The 18546-nt window shown below is 36.4% G+C and overlaps 1 protein-coding gene and 1 long non-coding RNA gene across 6 annotated transcripts in view; one reads left to right on the top strand and one right to left on the bottom strand.

Moving 5' to 3' along the window:
* SYT1 (synaptotagmin 1) overlaps positions 1 to 18546 on the bottom strand; it is a 316367-nt gene that overhangs the window by 23769 nt on the left and 274052 nt on the right. The gene's annotated exons all lie outside the window — the stretch shown is intronic.
* Positions 13829 to 15367, top strand: LOC148125597 (uncharacterized). Its single transcript, XR_015743829.1, has 3 exons — positions 13829 to 13921; positions 14949 to 15048; positions 15306 to 15367. It is a non-coding gene; the product is annotated as an uncharacterized LOC148125597 (long non-coding RNA).

Here is an 18546-nt window from a genome sequence, read left to right as displayed (position 1 = left end):
TTATGTTTGTCAATGATAACCAAACATCTGAAGGAGCCTGCTAGCACTTTTATTTTATGAAATGCGTAAGTTTTTGTAAGCTGCTGCTCATTTTATCAGTTGCAATGGAGTGATTAGATGGCTGTAGGTTTTAAATTGGGACAATGGTGGGGTGGAAGAAGAAGACAGGCTAGATATGCAGGTGCAGATTATATGTGAGACAGATTGCATGTATGTTAGCAATTGTTATGGGTTATGATGAATCCATTGTACTTGTTGAGACTTCTTGAAGCAGCCAAAACCTTTGATGTGGTGACTTCAGTAATTCTTTTCTCAGTTGTACTGGCAACATTTCTTTTGTGCCCATTAACTCTTTTGCACAATGTTTGGATTGTTTGTCCTACATAGAATCCAGAGGAGCTTAATTCTGAGATCAGGATTCAAAACAAAGTCAAAATAATATTAAAGCAGCCAGGACACTCCATTATAGTCTCAAAGCAGCTATCTTGAAATATAAAACCTGTAATCTGTTACTGCATAACCACTCTGTCTTCTCTTCCTTTATATGTCACTCTGAATACTACCTACACAGGTAATACTCACTTAACTATCACCGTTGGGACCAACAACTCAATCACTAAGTAATATTGCCATTAAGTGTGATATCATATGACCATGCTAGACTTAAGATGCCACTTCCACCATGGCCGTTAAGCAAATCACCAAAGCTGTTAAGTGAGGTATCATGTGACCCTGACTTGTGATTTTACTGCTGGCTTCTTTTGTCAGAAGCTGGCTATGAAGCGTTCAAATGGTGGCATGTGAATGCAGTACACTGTGACTGTCACAAAATTGGTTGTAAAATGTCTGAATCTTGATCATGTGACTGAGTACAATGACTGGTCATAAAGTCATTTTTTTCAGCACCACTGAAAGTTTAAACAGATGCTCAACAAGGCAGTCATTAAATGAGGATTACCTATATTGATTTAGTTATTCTCTTGCAACTGATGTACTGAGCCAGCCAATAGCCATCATGATTGGGTGGACAGTAAGGGAAGTATGAAATACTGGAAGGCACCTTTTCTATTTATATTACTTGCGATAGCTCATGATACTGATGAGAGTGCATACATTGCCGCCATAAGTCTATTTTTTCAATGTACCAAGAACCAACAATATCCTTATACTACTAAAAAATCTATAAGAACCTAAGTTTTGGAGCTGTGATTTTTTTTGCTGTCAACAAAACCAAGATAAGACAGGAGAATTCTAAAGAAAAGGAACTGAAGTGATATATTACTAAGCAACGTAAATTCCTCTGCCTTTTAGAGTAATGGTGTTTGCAAGAAAAAGCTTTAGCCGAGAGTTAGAAATGGAAATGTATTGCTGTCCACTTTTCTAACCAACCATTTGTGTGATGAAACAGAAGCTTGTAGACGTGTTTGTATTTTGCTTTATGCAAGTGAGGAATAATCTGTCCCCTCTCCTGAATATTTGTATGAGCATCCAAAACAGCATTCCAGAATCAGTGGCAATTCCTTTAGCTCTTTCCCAAATCAAATGTCAATTTAAAATACCCAGAAGTTTGTCTAATTTAGGGTAATCATAGATATATCTTTTAAAAACTGCAATTTAGATAAGTCCTTGTTTAATGACCACCTTGTACTATGAACTCCACACTTAAAGACAGTGATGAAAAAGTAACTTTGTGATCAGTCCTTCCATTTATGACCTTTGCTGGTCTGTAAAGCAAATGAAATTTGAAGCAAGATCACAGCTTTACTTAGTGACCACTTCATTTAACAACTGAGTTGCTGATTCTAATTGTGGTCACTGAACAAAGATTAGCTGTATCAGATGAATTTGAGTAAAATGATAATGTGAAACTTTTTTCTTTTAATGTCCCTCTAATCCCTTTCATGGGGTAGAATAGGGGTGACTGAACTAATCTGGAGCTGTTGTGGCTCACCATCAGCCTGTGCAGATGGCAGTGGAATTGGATAGTGGGGGAGAATGGGGACCAGTCCGGGAATCTGGAGAGGACTCGGATGAGGGTCCTGCAGAGATGGGGCTAGGACCATCTGGGAGTGGTGTGCTGACTCTGAAGCCTCCGGAGTCTAGCAACAGCGAGGCACAGGAACAAGGGAGCCTGTTCCCAGTATGCGTTTGCACAGAGCTGCTAAAAGGCAAGAGCAGCTGAGACCAAAGTAGTGACTTGGCTCCACAGCTGCATTGGCACACGATGGAAACTGCTTCCATGAAAATTTATGTGAGGTATCTTTTGGGAGAAAAAATTTAAAGCTACCTCCCACTCTTTACTTTACTTCTAACCTCAGCTCATGTTTCTCGACCTGGAACTCATCTACGGATGCTGTGAAGATGTGCTTTTATTTCAAAATGTTTGACCATCTTACAACAAAATAGTTTTTGAGACATTTTCATTCAGTGCCACACGTTGAAATATGACAAGATGATAAAACAGGCTCACTATTCATATTGGACATTATAGTGTAACAAAGAAGTGCTAGTTTAACTTTTGCAGTTTCCATCATGTGCCAATGCAGCTATGGAGCCAAATGGCTTTTAGAGTTTTTTCAGGCAGAACTACACATTGTTTCGTCTGATGAGGAGTTCTAAGCCTACCAAAAGAGGAAGAAGTTCAGCATAGGAATTACTAAAAGGCGATACTCATATTCACTTTTGTTGAAATCTGTCAGGGTTTAAGCATGAAATAATAAGCATGATTGTGCAGTAACTGCTTATTATCTGCCATTTCTCCTCTACCTGTTTTCTTTTCCGAAGCCTCCTTCTCTCCACAACTAGATTTAATTACAGTTAATTGGTTTGCCACATGTGAAAAGATAACTAATGAAACTGAAGGAACTTCTTTCTTTTTTCACTTTCGGTGCTACCACATGTCTGTGTTACTCATCAAGACATAAAGAATAAACTTAGCATTTGACAGGTGGAGGGCAGGAAACAATGAAACCTCAGAGTGATAATTATTTTTGTTGAAATCTAAGATTCCCACAGAAATCTAAGAAACCTTAATAAATGGAAGCTTTTGGCTCACCTTGACTGTACTAAAAAGCCAAGCAGGAGCAGGCTGGCAAATTAGGCATTTTAAAAAGCCAAACAGGAGCAGGCTGGCAAATTAGGCATTTTAGGTAACCAACTAGGCACTTCAGGTTTATAGGTTAGACTGGGAAGCTGAAAACACATTATGAGAAAAGGCAATGCTATAACTTGGCTCTCCTTCAGGCAATTCTTGGCCTAGTAAAAGACAATTCTGGAACTATCAAGCCATTATAAATTGTTTTTGTGAATAGTAGTGTTTTTTTCAGCTTTCAAGTAGCCCCAAATTATACATTGTTAAATCTTAAAAATCACCAAACTATCATTAAAGAACTGTTTTTCTTTTTCCTCTATACTACTTGACAAGTAACTCCTGTACTGAGAAATTTAGCATACTGTTCACTTTACTGTCAATCCTGTAATCATTTAATTTGAATATATTTCTCATCTATTCTGAAGGGTTTTACTTGTTAACTTTCTTATTACTGAGTAGATAAAAATCAAATTGATCTATCCATACACCCATCAGTAAATTAGCAAAAAAATGTTTTATTCAGAATTACTCTTTAGAACAAATCTGTAAACAGCTCTACAACATACAAATTAAGAGCAAAAATGCTTCTAATTTTAAAATGGTGAGCATTGTATAGAGTATTTAATGGTGCACTAAAAATAAACTAGTTTAAAATTTATTAATAAATCTGTCCAATAAAAACAAATGACTTTTTCTCTGAAGGTGATATTTTTTCTGAAAAGGAGAAAACTTTGAGAGCAAAATATTACAAATCAATTCTCTTTATATCTGTCACAGTTAGCATTATGTAATAATTCAAAATAAAAATTTATATCCTGTAAGTGTCTATGTGATGTTCCTATTCTTATTTCATGGAGATCTTAATGTTAATATAAATCAATTGATAACTGTTGGAAGAAATATCCTTCTGGGTTCAGTTCCAAGTGGGGAAAAAGACATGGAGGCTGTTTGGAAAGATGGTTTAATGGTGGACAGGACCATATGACTTGGAGCCCCAAAGTGAAAAGAACAATAACATGATTCAAGATGTTGGGTGAAGGAAAAGAAGGGACAAGATGCTGAGAGACCCTTAGTTTTATACCCTCTGTTGGGTCCCACCTTAGTGTTTCCTGTTCCTGTGTAAGAAATGTATTTCATTGGCTGTCAGACTCCCGGGGTGGGGGTCTTAGCTAACTTTGTAGGTTTTGTCTGGACCACATGGCTTCAACTGAATGCTGGTTGATGCAATCTTCCCAGGCCACGTGGTGAGATGGGTAGAGGCCTTTGTTATGTAGAATATTCTGGCCCAGGCCTTAATAGCCTGCCCATTAACAAAGGTGGGGTGAGCTTCTGCTTCTGAGATGAGTTTCTGCTTCTGAGTTTCTACTTCTCTTTTAGGGGAAATATTCTGCCTTTTTAAATATATCCTAAAGTATTTCATTTTCCTAGGACAGGGGTGGGTGCTAACTTCCTACATTACTTTCAAATATCTTGTAAAAACAACACAGGATCAAGATATTTTTAGCAATGCAATTGCTAAATACTATTAAACAGCGGGCTTTTCTTTTTAAAAAAACCACACACTTTGAATAAAAAGGTAATTGTTATAACTTTAGCATTTATCAATTTTTATCAAGACATTCTTTTCAGTTTATTCTGGCATAATTATTAGAAATAACAATGCAGTTTATAACTATTAACAAAGTTGACAGGGAACAGTTGGGTGTCATACATTTATCCCTAAATTTAACTGAAACTGGGAAGTGGTTAAAACATGCTCTGAATATGTATCTCAACAGCTGCTATTATATCAGTGACCTAAATATTAGTGTTAGTCTGCGTTGCTCCCCCACCCACAAGAATGCATTCCTCTTTAGTATAATACCAGATTGAATAGAATATTGAAATCAACTATGTAATATGAATACATACTGGCAAAATGCATTTTTTTGATCCAATCAAAAGTGAAATATTCCAGTCCAAAAGGATTTTAAATGTATCCTAAAAATCATGCAATGAAGGCACATTCCATTTTTTAGCCCGCTACCTTCACTTGCCTTTGATCCTTTGCAATGATTTCCCCCTCCCTTTTTTGGGGGGGTGGTCGTTGCTCTTTTGCCTCATGATTTTCCAGAATGCAACCAGTTGCTTTCTCGTGCGTTTTTAGCTTCTTCTAATCTCAAGAGAAATTTCTGGGCAGCTGAACACAATGCCTAAGAATGCATAGTTGTTTGGAACAACAAAACGAACCACCATTTTTTGGATGCATAGGGTATACTGTTCTAAATGAAAACGGGCTTATTGCTCAGTAGGCATGTACAGAGTGACAAATCATGCAGGCTGAATGATGGAGATGCATTTTCATTCCAGTTAATACTTCTCACTTTACAATTTCATCTTGGAAGACTTTTTCCCAAAAATCGATTTGGTCCTCAGTCTGAAAAGAGTTTATCACCCCGATCTACAACATTATAATTTACAGATGTAATACTTGTAGCAATATCCACTGAAAAGTTCTCTTGGGCAAACTATAGAACAAAAAAAAAGTAATAAAAGCTTTATGTAAGGATTTTTCACAGTCTTAGGTGCTTTATTTCATCTCAGCAAAAAAATGAGGATGGCTTAGGAGAAACTCTCAGTGGCTCAAAGTTATTATGGATAAGAATAACCCAAAGAATCCTGACCTGACATACTTCAAACTCAGAATTTTTCCTCAGGGTGCAACTGTTGACCATCAATCTATAAGAGAGTTCTTTCATCAAGTTTTAAAAGAACATTATTATCAAATATACTTTCCTAAGAAAAAGCTTTAAAATCCTATATATCTATATATATCTATATAAATTCTGTGGAGATATTCACAATTGATGTGAATTGTGGTTTGTCCTCTTTTCCCTGTTATACTGAATCAGTTTCATTGCATTTAATATTTTAAGTAGGTTATGCACTTTCTGTGAGTAATATACCAACTCTGTGGTTGGTAACTACCACGTTTCTTCAACAATACAGCCTCCCCCAACAGGAAGTCACATCATGTTTTATAGGCATGACATGAAATTAAGCCCCCAAATTAAGGCTGATATTAAAACATGAGAAATGGGGGTTAATGGCGGGGGTCTTGCTGTTATGAAGTACTTTTGTTGCACACCTGGATATGGTGCTGCCTGTGTTGACCTCGGTGTTGGTGGGGCACTTTGTATTGGGAGACCTTCCCCCACCATTGCTTTCCCTTCTCCCTGTGCTGCCATGGCATTTGGAGCAACGCTGCGGCATTTGGCGCAGCCACGCAGCATTTGGCACAGCCACATGCAGCCAGCCAGGGCTCCTCCCTGCAACTGGAGCCTGGCGGAGACACTCAGCTTCAGGAGCTCCTGTCGCCGCCTTCCCGGGCATCATTCGAAGGCAAAGCCCATTCTTTTAAAAATGACGCCCTACCACCAGTATGACAAAGCCTCCCCTGCCTGAAAGGGCAGCCCAACCCCACGTGGGGAGGCGAATCTCCCGGGGCCGCAGCGCAGGATTGGCCCACCCCAGAAGTGCCCAGCTGCCATCCCTGCCTGGTGCCAGGCAGAATGTGAAGAGCTTCGCCTGGAGTACCCAGCACAGCTGACAGGAGGGCCCTCCTTCCCGGTGGTGAAGCTCTGGCCAAGGCAGCAAGTGCCTCCCCACCGGGCCCTCCGCTCATTGCCGCCAGGGCTGCGCTGGAGCTAGGTGGGCTGGGCAAGGGGTGAAAAGGACAGGTGGCTTCAGGCTCTCTCTGCCGGACCTGCCGGCCAGGGAAGCAGTGCTGCCATCGCTTCACCTTCCTGTCTGCGGACAGGTGGGTGCTATCACTGCCTCGGGCAGCCTCTCCCATTAGCCCCTTCGGGGGCAAGCTGGAGGGACTTGGGAAGCCAAGCTTGGGTTGGCCCGGCTCTTTTGCTTGGCAGGCAGGCGCGCACTTGTGGCTCGCTTTCCCGGCTCTGCCCAGCCCGCCTGGCTCTGGCGCAGCTCTGGTGGGATGAACGGAGGGCCCAGCGGGAAGGTGCTCACTACCTTGGCCAGAGCTTCGCAACCGGGCAGGAGGGCCCTTCTGTTAGCTGCATATATTCTACAATCCCAATTCCAATAGACCTTCAGATAGGTCAGAGTTTATGATATTAAAATTCTTTGAAAAGGCAGAAAGGATTACTCTGCCCAGCATTTAGCAACAATAAAAATAGAATTTTATTCAAATATGACTCAGTTCTTGACATAAAGAACTGAATTACAAAAATTACAACATGGTAAATTCATAAATTAAATAAGAGTTATTCTGATTTTCAGTCTATATTCCAATTACAAGTTTAAATAATATTAAATATTTGCAGAGTAGACAGCTTGAAATAACTATTTTCAGGTTATTTTGTTTAAAAGGATTCTAGTGATGAAGTCACTGTAATTAACTGTGCAATCACAGAATTTTTTAAATCTACTATAACATTTAGGAAGCACATGATAGTGAGATTCTATGATATATGTAATTTATAAAATTTATCTCATCCTGTGCTTGCAATTAGAGTGAAATCTTTTCATATCTCAATTACATATATATTCATTACATTGGAATATAGGGTAAGAGGAACTTTGGGTAAAAGTAATGAGCAATGAATACAAGCCATCCTCTTTGTAGATATATGGTGATGAGTAAAGCTTAATCTAAAACTGTATTTTGTCACTAGCAGAAAGTCGGGTTAGTCTTGCAAGGCATTCACTCAGTAATATCTATGTTTCACAAGGGCAACATAATGGAATGTTACGGAGCTATGTCATATTTTGCTCTTACTGGCAAAAGTAATTAGGAAGATATGCCTATCATCTGAAATTCTTGGGTGTTTGCATATTATGATGCATTGGAAATCTGCACAGAAAAATAGCAGGTAAAGCAGCTGTTTAGCTCTTCTTCTTTTGGACAGTTTTCCAATCCTATTCCTACCTTGCTGTACTTTCTTAACATAGAGGAAAATATTCCATACTTTGGTTGTCTTATAAAAATGAAACAAAATGAAAAAAAGCACCAGGAGGTTTGAGTTAATGCATCTGTTGTGCAATCCATGGCTTGGGCATAAACTAACTACCATGGAAGAAAAACATCTAAAAATTCATTATCATTTTGTTTTTAACAAGTTAAGGAAACATTTTTCAATATAAAGTTGTTTCAGAACTAATGCAACGTGTTCTTTTTATTTGAAATTGGAAGGTTTCTGTATTTTTGCATGCTCATTTGATTTTAGGTCAGGTTGAACTTTACACATTTATATTTTACATTATTTAGCTCCTTTAGTAAGTTATTTTATTCACTGTTGCTATTTTTATTCTTTGTCTTACTTTAATCTTGATGTTGGCATTCTTCTTCAAATATGTTTTGCTGCATTTACTTTATTTTCTCAATTTCCAATGCTATGTTCAAATACTAATTATTTTCTGCATGTGAACACCAAAAACTGAGCAGATCTCTAGTTTTATTTGAAGCATCTGTTCTTGATATTTTTAAAGTCTTGATTTAACTTTTTTTCCTTTATCAATATATGAGTGATAATCTCTTAAGTAATTTTTAGCAATAATGTTGATTCAGTGAGATGTTTGTACATTCAGAAAATATTTTAAAATCTATATATTTACTTTTTATCAAAATACTCATATTAAGAGACTCTCATTCCTCTGCAATTTGTACAAACTTGCAATTTTTAATTGGAGTGCAGATTTTGATAACTGACTGACAGAAATACTGAATAACATTCAAACTACTATGAAGAACAGCACCAGAAAACCAATATCCATGCTGATTACAAAGCCCTTACGATAGAAGCTCAGAAATTATTAAAATACTCTATAATTACTTTGTGATTTTATCATTGTAATGTCACCAGAAGCAAAGGCGAGGCCACTCTTGAGGTAATTGTATCACAAGGCTTGCAAAGATATTAATGTAAGAGCTTTTCATTGTCTAAGAATCCTTTACTATAGCAACTTAAAAATTCAGCAGCTTCCAAGTAATTTTAAGCAAAACCATACTTCCTAACCTTTTAGCTACAGATAACATATTCTAAAAATTATAATATTTCTAATTTGAATATCTCTTTCTTGCTCTCATATCTTCTCCAAGAATGACCACATAATGAACTATTTTCAGTTCCTCTTCAGGAACAAATGTATAGGGCAGACGTCACTGCATCATATTTCATATTCAAATCTTCAGTTTTCTTTAACACAATGCCTTGATGTGTGTGATCTTTCTTGCCTTAATGAGACTGTTTAAGGCATCTGTTTGAGTTGAGAATTTTACTGTTGCGTTAAAGATTATTTGATAAGAATTTCTGATTCAATGTCAAATTGAAATAATTTCAGCTAAAGTACCAAAAACTATAAAAATTCAGAAATAAAATTACACCTCAGTGTGGTTCGTGGTCTTGTATATTTCCTTTTCCAGCATTGATATCAGAGCTGCTCATTTTTTGATCTTCTCATAATTTAAAAATAGGCAGTGGAAATATTTGATAATAGCTAGACAACCATTTTTAAATTGATTGTCTTGCATTCATTTAAGTATAATTTTGCAAAAGAAATACTACATATTTGCGTAATGTTTGTTGAAAGGGAGCGAGAGTGAAGGGGAGGGAGACTGGTGAAAGAAAAGTCACAGTCAGAATTGACATGACTAGGCATTGTATCAAAAACTACTTGACACCTGTGGTTTGCTAGAAATCCTATTTTTCTGTTAATCATTTAAAAGTGCTGTTAAAATTTTGAATATATTTCATTTTTTTCTTGGTTAAAATAGCATAATTCTAATCTGGTCTACTTTGAAGGGCTGACAGGTGGTGGCTATAACATTTAGATGTTTTGGACATTTAGATGACTTCTAAATCAGAACATGCTCTTTTTCTGGAGGTGATGGCATGGGCAGTTTAAAACACAAGCAAATCTGATTGTTAGTGGTTCTTCATTTTGCAGTGGCATGTATAATTGCAACATGAAATGGCATGGAAAATCATGCAAACAAGGAAAACTTGAAATGATAAAATGGAAACGAACTGTAGCAAATTCAGTGTTTTAAAGAATGAAATTGCTAAGCCAGGATTTAATTCATGATATGCATGAGATCCCACTTAAGGAAGAAATCACAACAACACTAAAAATAATATCATTAAGTTGGTATTATGGTTTAACCAATTAAATGATTATAAAATGACAGTCACATAAATCGCTGCTCCTATTATGGAAACAGTAGAGAAAGATATTGATGAATTATATGATAAACAGCAAGTGGTGTTAAATGCAACATTTAGAAAGCACATATAATTAATATGTTACTGGAATTCCAATTGGAGAAACAAAGGAATCTGGAACAATTCAGGAAGTAAATTAATAGGATTTTACCAAGAAAATTCTTTATTTATTGCCAATGGTTGCTTCAATGAACATGAATGCAGACTCTATGACTGGACATCACCAGATGGATAATATCAGAATAAAATTGACTACATAATAGGAAATAGGAGTTGAAGTATTGCAATCCACAATTCTTTCAGATGGAAATTTTGGACCAGACCATGAATTTTATTGCTCTCTGCCCCCCCCCCATCTCTATCTCACACACACACACACACTCAAAAGAATGTGTAAGCTAGCCAGGTATATCTACAGGATATGAGATTAATGAAAGAAAAAGAGCCAGTATGTAATTTATGCAAACTACAATCTGAGGAGCAATACAAAAGCAAAGTGACAATGAAAATTTAGGTTAAAACCCTATTTACAATATTTCAAAGAAAAAAATACCTGAATGGCTTTTAAAGCAACCTTATAATAGTAGTCAGGGAAAGACAGAGGATTAAAGCCTTGAGCAACAGAAAATAAGTACACACATTGAATACAAACTTTCAACATGAAGCAAGAAAAGAAAGAGAATTCAGCTGCGGATGATTGAGGAAAAATACAAGACAAGAAAAACAAATTATTTTGTAAAGATATCAGGAGAATCACAAGAATAAGCAATGGTAAAACTATCCTTAACTCAACTCCTCATACAAGTAAATATTTTACAAAGGATGGAAGTATACCATATAGAGATCTCCAGCACTACTCTGGGGCTGGGAAAGAAACAAAAATATTTCAAGATATTATTAATGATAAACAAATTCTTTTTTTTTTCTGGAAAAAAGTACTAAGTCTGGCCTTGAAGAATCTACAGGTAGTCTTCGACTTATGATCACAATTGAGCTTAAAATTTATATTGCTAAGTGAGAAATTTGTTAAGTAAATTTTGCCCCATTTTACAACTTTTCTTGTCACATTTGCTACGTGAATCATTGCAATTGTTAAATTAATAACTTGGTTGTTATGTACAACTGGTTTCCCCATTGACTTTGCTTGTCAGAAGGTCACAAAAAGTAATCACATGACCCTGGGACACTGCCACCATCAAAAATATGAGTCACTTGCTAAACATTGGAATTTTGATCATGTGACCAAGGAAATGCTGCAATGGTCATAGGTGTGAAAAATGGTTATATAAATGGTCACTTCTTTCAGTGCTGTGGTAACTTTGAATGGTGACTAAATGAACTGTTGTAAGTCAAAGACTACCTGTATTTGTTTATCATTAATAATGTTTTGAAATATTTTTGTTTCTTTCCCAGTCTCAGAGTAGATTTTTCCCCTTTCTAGAAAAAGTAGTTCTCCTGTTTCTCAGAGATCCCATCTTAATGGATTCAGCAATGAATGGATTCTAGAATTAACTTAAGGAAAATAAGCATAACAAATGAAATTCATTGTGAATGTTTGTCCCAAACATCTTCAAGAAAACAAAGAAAGTGTACCTATGCACTTTTGAAAATGCACTTATGGGGAAACCATGACCTGAATGACTGAGAATGTCTATGGACATTGTGAATGTTTATTTTTGGGTTGTATTGCACTTTTAGGGGCTTAACATACAGAAAAAGAAATACTAAACAAACAAACAAGTTTCAGAAAAAACAGAGGGAGATGAGATCAAGAGATGCAAGAGATTACAACAAAGTAGGTTCACTTTGTTTACTAACTACAACAATGCCTTGTTTGGAATGTTAGAATGTGGTATAAATTAAGGCTAATGGTCAGAACACATTATCATTCTTCTGAGGAATCTTTCAAGGTAAACAAGAAATAACCATAATAACAGAATTGGTAGAAAGAATAATTCATAATAGGAAAGATAATGAGACAAGGATGTATGTTGTTTCCATACTTGCTTCAACTGCACAATGAATCTATAATAAGAATATAGAATTGGAAAAAATGACATTAGACTCTAACCTGGAGATTGGAACAACTCAAATTAATTTGAAATATGCAGATAACACTTTGTTAGCTGGGAAACTCCCCCAGAAAAACTAATTATGAAAGTAAAAAAATGGAAAATCTCAGTTAATGTTAAATATTAAAGACAAAGGTGATGTCAAATGGCAGACTTTGTGAGTTCTTTCTTGACAGTAAAGGAGTGAAGATGATAGTGGACAGCTGAGAATACTGAAGAAGTAGAGACATGATTCATTTTAAAGAGGAAGAGGCTATCTAGAGATTATTGTGAAGGTTAACAGCATTTCTATGACAACAAAGGTTAAAATAGTTAAAGCAGTGGTTTTTCTGTGATAATCTACACAGAAAGAAACTAGAAGCCTCTGAATTATAAAATTGGAAATACTTACTAGGAATATTGGGCTGTGGTAACTTGTTCTTGGATAAAATAAACAAATGAATAAACATAAGCATCCTTAGGCAATGATCAGCAGGTGATGTGAGCAGATAATGGCTAAGGAAAAAATGTATTGACAGGTTGCAGGCAGCAGAAGAGGAAGAAAAAAATAAATGAGTTCACAGGATGAAATAACCTTATTAGAATTAGGTCATTAGGTTATTCATTGGAATAACCTTGAAAGATGTATGGATTGTAATGGGAACAGATTGAGATGGCAAGCATTCCAATCAAAATCTTTGGGGATTTTCTTCACCATAACCGCTTTTGATTCTCTGAAAGAACTTAAGCTTTGGCTTCAAAGATCTATAACTTATATTTGCAAAAGAAACCCATTTCCAGCGGTCAAACACCTACTAACATTTCTGTCCTAACACATAGAAGAGCCTTTACATTAGGCAGACTCACCTTCAGCCCTACTGGAAGGGCACATCAATACAAGGCTATCATTGGCCTTGGAAGAAACTGAAGCAATAATATATATTCTTCATTATCCTTCTTACTCAAATTGACATAAAAATTTAATATATTTCTTTAAACAATCAGTTATACAGTCCAGATGCAGATATTATTCTAGCAAGAAACCCCCAAGATGGACTTTTCAATTAATTCTTATTTCTTACATTATATAAGTCATGCATTATAAAAATTTATACAAATATTTTGGATTTTTAATCACAGTTAATATTTGATGGACTGATACATTTATGGCAAACCTGATATCATTTGCTATTCTTTTTGTCCTGAATTTCCATATTTTTCCAGCCCCTGAATTCTTAGAAAAGCAGCATCCAGATGATGTCATGGTTACATTCCAGTGACTTCTATTTGTCCTTTTGTGTTATTTTAAGTCTGAGCTGTATGTCTTTTTAACAATAAGGATATTTTAGTTTCAGGCTGCCTAGATGGGCAAAGTAGATTCTAAGACTGCATTCCCTGAGGTTTCCAAAAGAGCACAGAACCATTTCCAGACTGAGATCACAGAACTCCAACCTCAGAGGCAGAAATCTAACGTGGAAATAAATTCTACAAGCCTCTGTAGCTGTTGTACCTTTTCTTGTCAATCATCATATCCAGAAGAGAGAAGACAGATGGTAAGAATCAAGCAGGAGATATGCTGAGGGTCATGTTGTTTCTCTTGATCTAAAACTCTACCATATCATTTTCATAACATCAGCCCAATGAAAAAATAAACTATTTTAAGTGGCCTAAACTTCTTCATTCCCAGTGCTTGAAACCAGGACAGAAGGGAATGACACACTCAGTTCTATTTTGCCAGTTTGCTGCCAGGATGATTTGAGAAACCTGAGTTCTTTCAGGTCAGGAAGGGTGCAGGACTGCCTAAGGACTATCATGTTTCTAATTAAAACATAGAGGGATCCTTCCTTGTGTATTGGCCTTAGTTGAGATATCCTGTTACAATTCACCCGATGTTTTAATGAAGAATAGCTTTTAATTAGTCAGTACATATTCCTCAGGTGGTGGGCCTTAATTATTGACTTAATAACTGGAACTATATTATATCAGTGAAAAAAAAGTTATAAAAAATTAAGGGTAATATTTAAAAGCAGCACTACAGGAACTGATTAATTAATGGGCAATTCATAATTAATCTTCAGCTATTTATTCATTCTCACGTTCCAATAACTGCAACACAAAACAAAGATGCCCAGCTGAGGACACATCCTCACAAAGTTGCCATTGTTTTACTCTACAACCACTTATAGCTACTCTGGTTTGAAAATAGTTCTTTTCCTTCTTCTGACATGTCTTGTTGTACCAATAATTTGCAATGTTTCTGCAATGATGCTAAGTGATGATGCAGCAGGGCTGGGAACCACCCATTTCTCAGTGGCCATTTGAAGCAGCTGCAGGCATGCTTTCCTATCACTAGCTGATGCCTTCCCTGCCTCTCCCCCCTCCAAGTCATTTTGGTTTAGCTTCCAAGAAAGGACAGAAATCTGGTTTATGCAGAGTCAGAAGTTTGCACTTTGGAGGTAGGCATCCCAGGTGGCTCTTAAGTACATGAAGGTAGTGTTCCTTTAAAAGACCAGTATCCTTTTCTTTCAAACAGGGGTCTAATGGGTTTTTAAACACATATTTTATTTTGTTTAAAAAAAGGAACAGGACTGTTGAAAAGTTTCTGTGCTGCATAAACATCAGTTTGCACTGGGAATTAAAATTCAGTTCTTCCAACTACATGGTGTTGGTTTTATTCCAAGTGAGTATTACAAGTTTTTTTAAAACAAAGTTTCATTTGAACATACTATTTTACTGTTTTTATTATTTGGGGGAGGGATTGATGGCATCAACATTGCTTATTCCAACACCATTGTCTCTTAGTCCATGGTCTACTTTCAGGGGCTTCCAGTAGCTCATTAGCAGCATTGTCATCCCTTGCAACAATTTGGTGTGAAACTATTGAGTTTCACTACAAATTTAAATTAGATTGAAACTGACAAAAGTTCTGCCTTTTAGTCTTTTATACAGAATGACAGGTCACAAATACAGTCCAGGACTAAAGATTAAAGCCATAGAAGGAAGATGCTCTGCAGAACCTGCTCAACTGTAAGTTATCATTCAGACGATTTCCATACTTCTATTTAGCAGTCTTTTGGAAGACTGTTATACTTATCTCCAGATACTGTATAAGGAATTGACAGGTCAGCAGGCTGGAGGAGTTATGTGGGATAAAGTAGGATTAAATTGGCCACCTAGCACAAGGGCAACTTAAAAATTGGTTAGAGCCTCCTAATATCTCATGTTGCTGGAAAGGAGAAATGCAACAGTGGAATATACAATTGCTACTTTTAAGTTATACCACATTAAACCAGTAAAGTTACAAGGCTCATAATCCCAATTACTGAGGCTATCCAAGAAGTTTATATAATGCTGGCATACTTTATTGCCCACGGGCACATTAATACAATACGAGAAAGAAGAAACATTTAAAAAATGCAGAAAAGAGACCAAGAGCAAAGAGATAGAGACAGCGAGTGCCTCTGGTTTTGCTTTGCCACTAGAATAATTCAGCCCAAATATCAGCTGCAGAGTAAGATTATATTTTGAGAAAACCTTATACAGAGGTCTTGCATGTATGAACTGAGAAATAATTATTTCACTTGGAGGTGATTCCTGAACAGCAACACTGAAGTAAAAGCACCTTGTGAAATTGTGTGAGGCACAGGCATTGATGGACTAAATGTCTCATGCTTTTGGCAGGTATATACATTTAACACAGGTACTCCTTGACTTATAACAGATTTTTTAGTGACCGTTTGAAGTTATAATGGCACTGAAAAAAGTGAAATGACCACTTTTCACACAACCTTTGCAGCATCTCTATGCTCACGTGATCAAAATTCAGATGTTTGGCAACTAACTCATATTTATAATGGTTTTAGTGTCCTGGGGTCATGTGATCACCTTTTTGTGACCTTCTGACAAGCAATGTCAATGAGGAACCCAGATTCACTTATCACCTGTGTTACTAATTAAAAAAAATAAAGTGTTTCATTTAACAACTATGCAAGAAAGGTCGTAAAATGAAGTGCTTTGCAAAATGAAGTTTGGGCTCACTTGTGGTTGTAAGCCGAGGTCTGTAGTTAATTAAAATTGTATTTTTGGGTAAAACAATTAAAACTATTTAAAATATGTTGAGTGCTACAGTTCTCTGAAGAGATAGCAGGTGGCAGCACCTAGTTGATCTTGGCTGTTTTCACAAACTTTAAACAAATTTGAACACATGGATGCAAGACCACAAGGAAATCCTGGGCCTGGGACTACCTGGAAAGTATAAAATAAACTAATTTTTTAGAAATTTAAAATTCACCCTGTGTGAATTGGGTCTAAGTACCCTTTGAGTTTGACACAGTTAGGATGCACATTAAACTCCAGAAAATATTCAGGCAATGCACCTTCATTAGGTCTACAAATTAGAATAAAATTTTATCATACAAGAGAGTAATCACAAAACAGAGAAGAGATGTGCAACATGTTTAAGCCACATCTGCCTTGGGCTACAATCTTAAAATGGTATTGGAAGGATATTAGTGCTTTTCTTTCAATGACGACACATTCAAAAGCTATATGTTTTATTTTGAGAACAGCACTAGTCTCATCCTCTCTTTCCCCCTGCAAAACAATTGGCTAATTTTTGGCTTATTACATGGTACTATCAGAGACAAATGATTTCAATAAGCAGACAATACCCAGTTTTTTTTCATGGTGATGCTACCATTGTATTTGGAATGCCTGCTTTCTGCAATTTAAGACAATACAATTCCCTTAGGCTTTTCACATTCAGAGGCAGATTTCATGGAAATTTAACTCAATTTTGGAAGTATAATTGAACTAACTGTCTGTTCTCTCAGACAGGATGTCCCCTGCTTCATATTATGTAGGACTGGACAGATGCCAAAACATAAATTTTATTTCAAAGAATGCCTGGCTTTTTCCAAATGTAATATGTATGCATGAATTGTCGTAGACCAAGCAGAAACATTTGATATGATGTGTTTGCTTTTCTATCTTTTATCAGCATTCAGTGTGGTAGAAGTATAAGCAAGAGGTGAAAATATCTAACAATGTAAACAAGATAAAAACTACTGCTTTTGCATGTTTATGTGTATGCGCATGTGTGTTTGTGTGTGTGTTGCAGATTTGTGTGGGGCTGCCTCTCTGTAAGCTAATGATTATTCATTGGTGTTGTCAAAAAGCCTAGTTGTTTCCTGTTTCTTACAGTCATGTTTCCAAAACTTCGTATCATTATAATCCTATAACGATAAATAATTTGAGTGATATTCCCCCGAATAAAACCAACACAACAAAATAAATATACCACTTTAAAGATTTACATTTTACTCTTCATATCACTAAGTTTCTTAGCTTCTTTGCAATTGCCCATTAGAGCTCTCATAGGTCAAACTCAAGAGTAAATTTTGATATTTCTCCCACTCTCATTACACAAACCAGATTATGTTTTTTTAAAAAATTATGACGCTTCTCAGATGCTCTGAGAAGAACCACTTTATGGGATTTCTTGCTGATTGTAGAGTATGGAATGTCATTATGAATTATATTTAAAAGCTAATGTAACAAAAATACCTGAGATATGTAAACAAGCCAATTTATGCCACTTTCTGAATTATACCTGTAGAAGCCAATTTATTTATTTGGCATATGGCATTGGTACAGAGTAGATATTGGCTGCCTAAGATTGCTAGTTCACTCAGTTCACACTTGCACTGTATCCGGGATGCACCACGAGGGGTGAACTACTCCACACACAAAGCAGGTAAAGATGTTGTGGAGGAGTGTCAGTGTCATTTGGGCCTTTTCCTCTGCCCGTTTTCACCTCACATTTGGGCTGGTCCAGCACCAGTTTGTTTCTTGCTTCCTCCGTCCTACTACTATTTATCTACTTGCATTTATATACTTTCAAGCTGCTAGGTTGGCAGAAGCTGAGACGAGTGACAGGAGCTCACTCCATCACACAGTGCTACAGTTTGAACTGCTGGAATACAGAGAGCTGACCTTCTCTGGCTGACAATTCCAGCGCTTTTAATCTGCTGTGCCTCTTTGTAGACCTTAATGTGTATGGTAAAAAGAATACTGAATTTGGATGACCCAAGATTTAATATTTCTAAAAATAAATTCATTGCTTCTCAGTGTTGTATGCATAGGCATTAACTATTGCTAAATAGTTTGAACTTAGTTT

Source organism: Pseudonaja textilis, chromosome 5 (genome assembly GCF_049901715.1).
Source record: "Pseudonaja textilis isolate UNSWEBS1 chromosome 5, rPseTex1.2, whole genome shotgun sequence".
NCBI classification, from domain to species: domain Eukaryota; kingdom Metazoa; phylum Chordata; class Lepidosauria; order Squamata; family Elapidae; genus Pseudonaja; species Pseudonaja textilis.
This window is presented reverse-complemented; position numbering and strand designations above follow the sequence as displayed.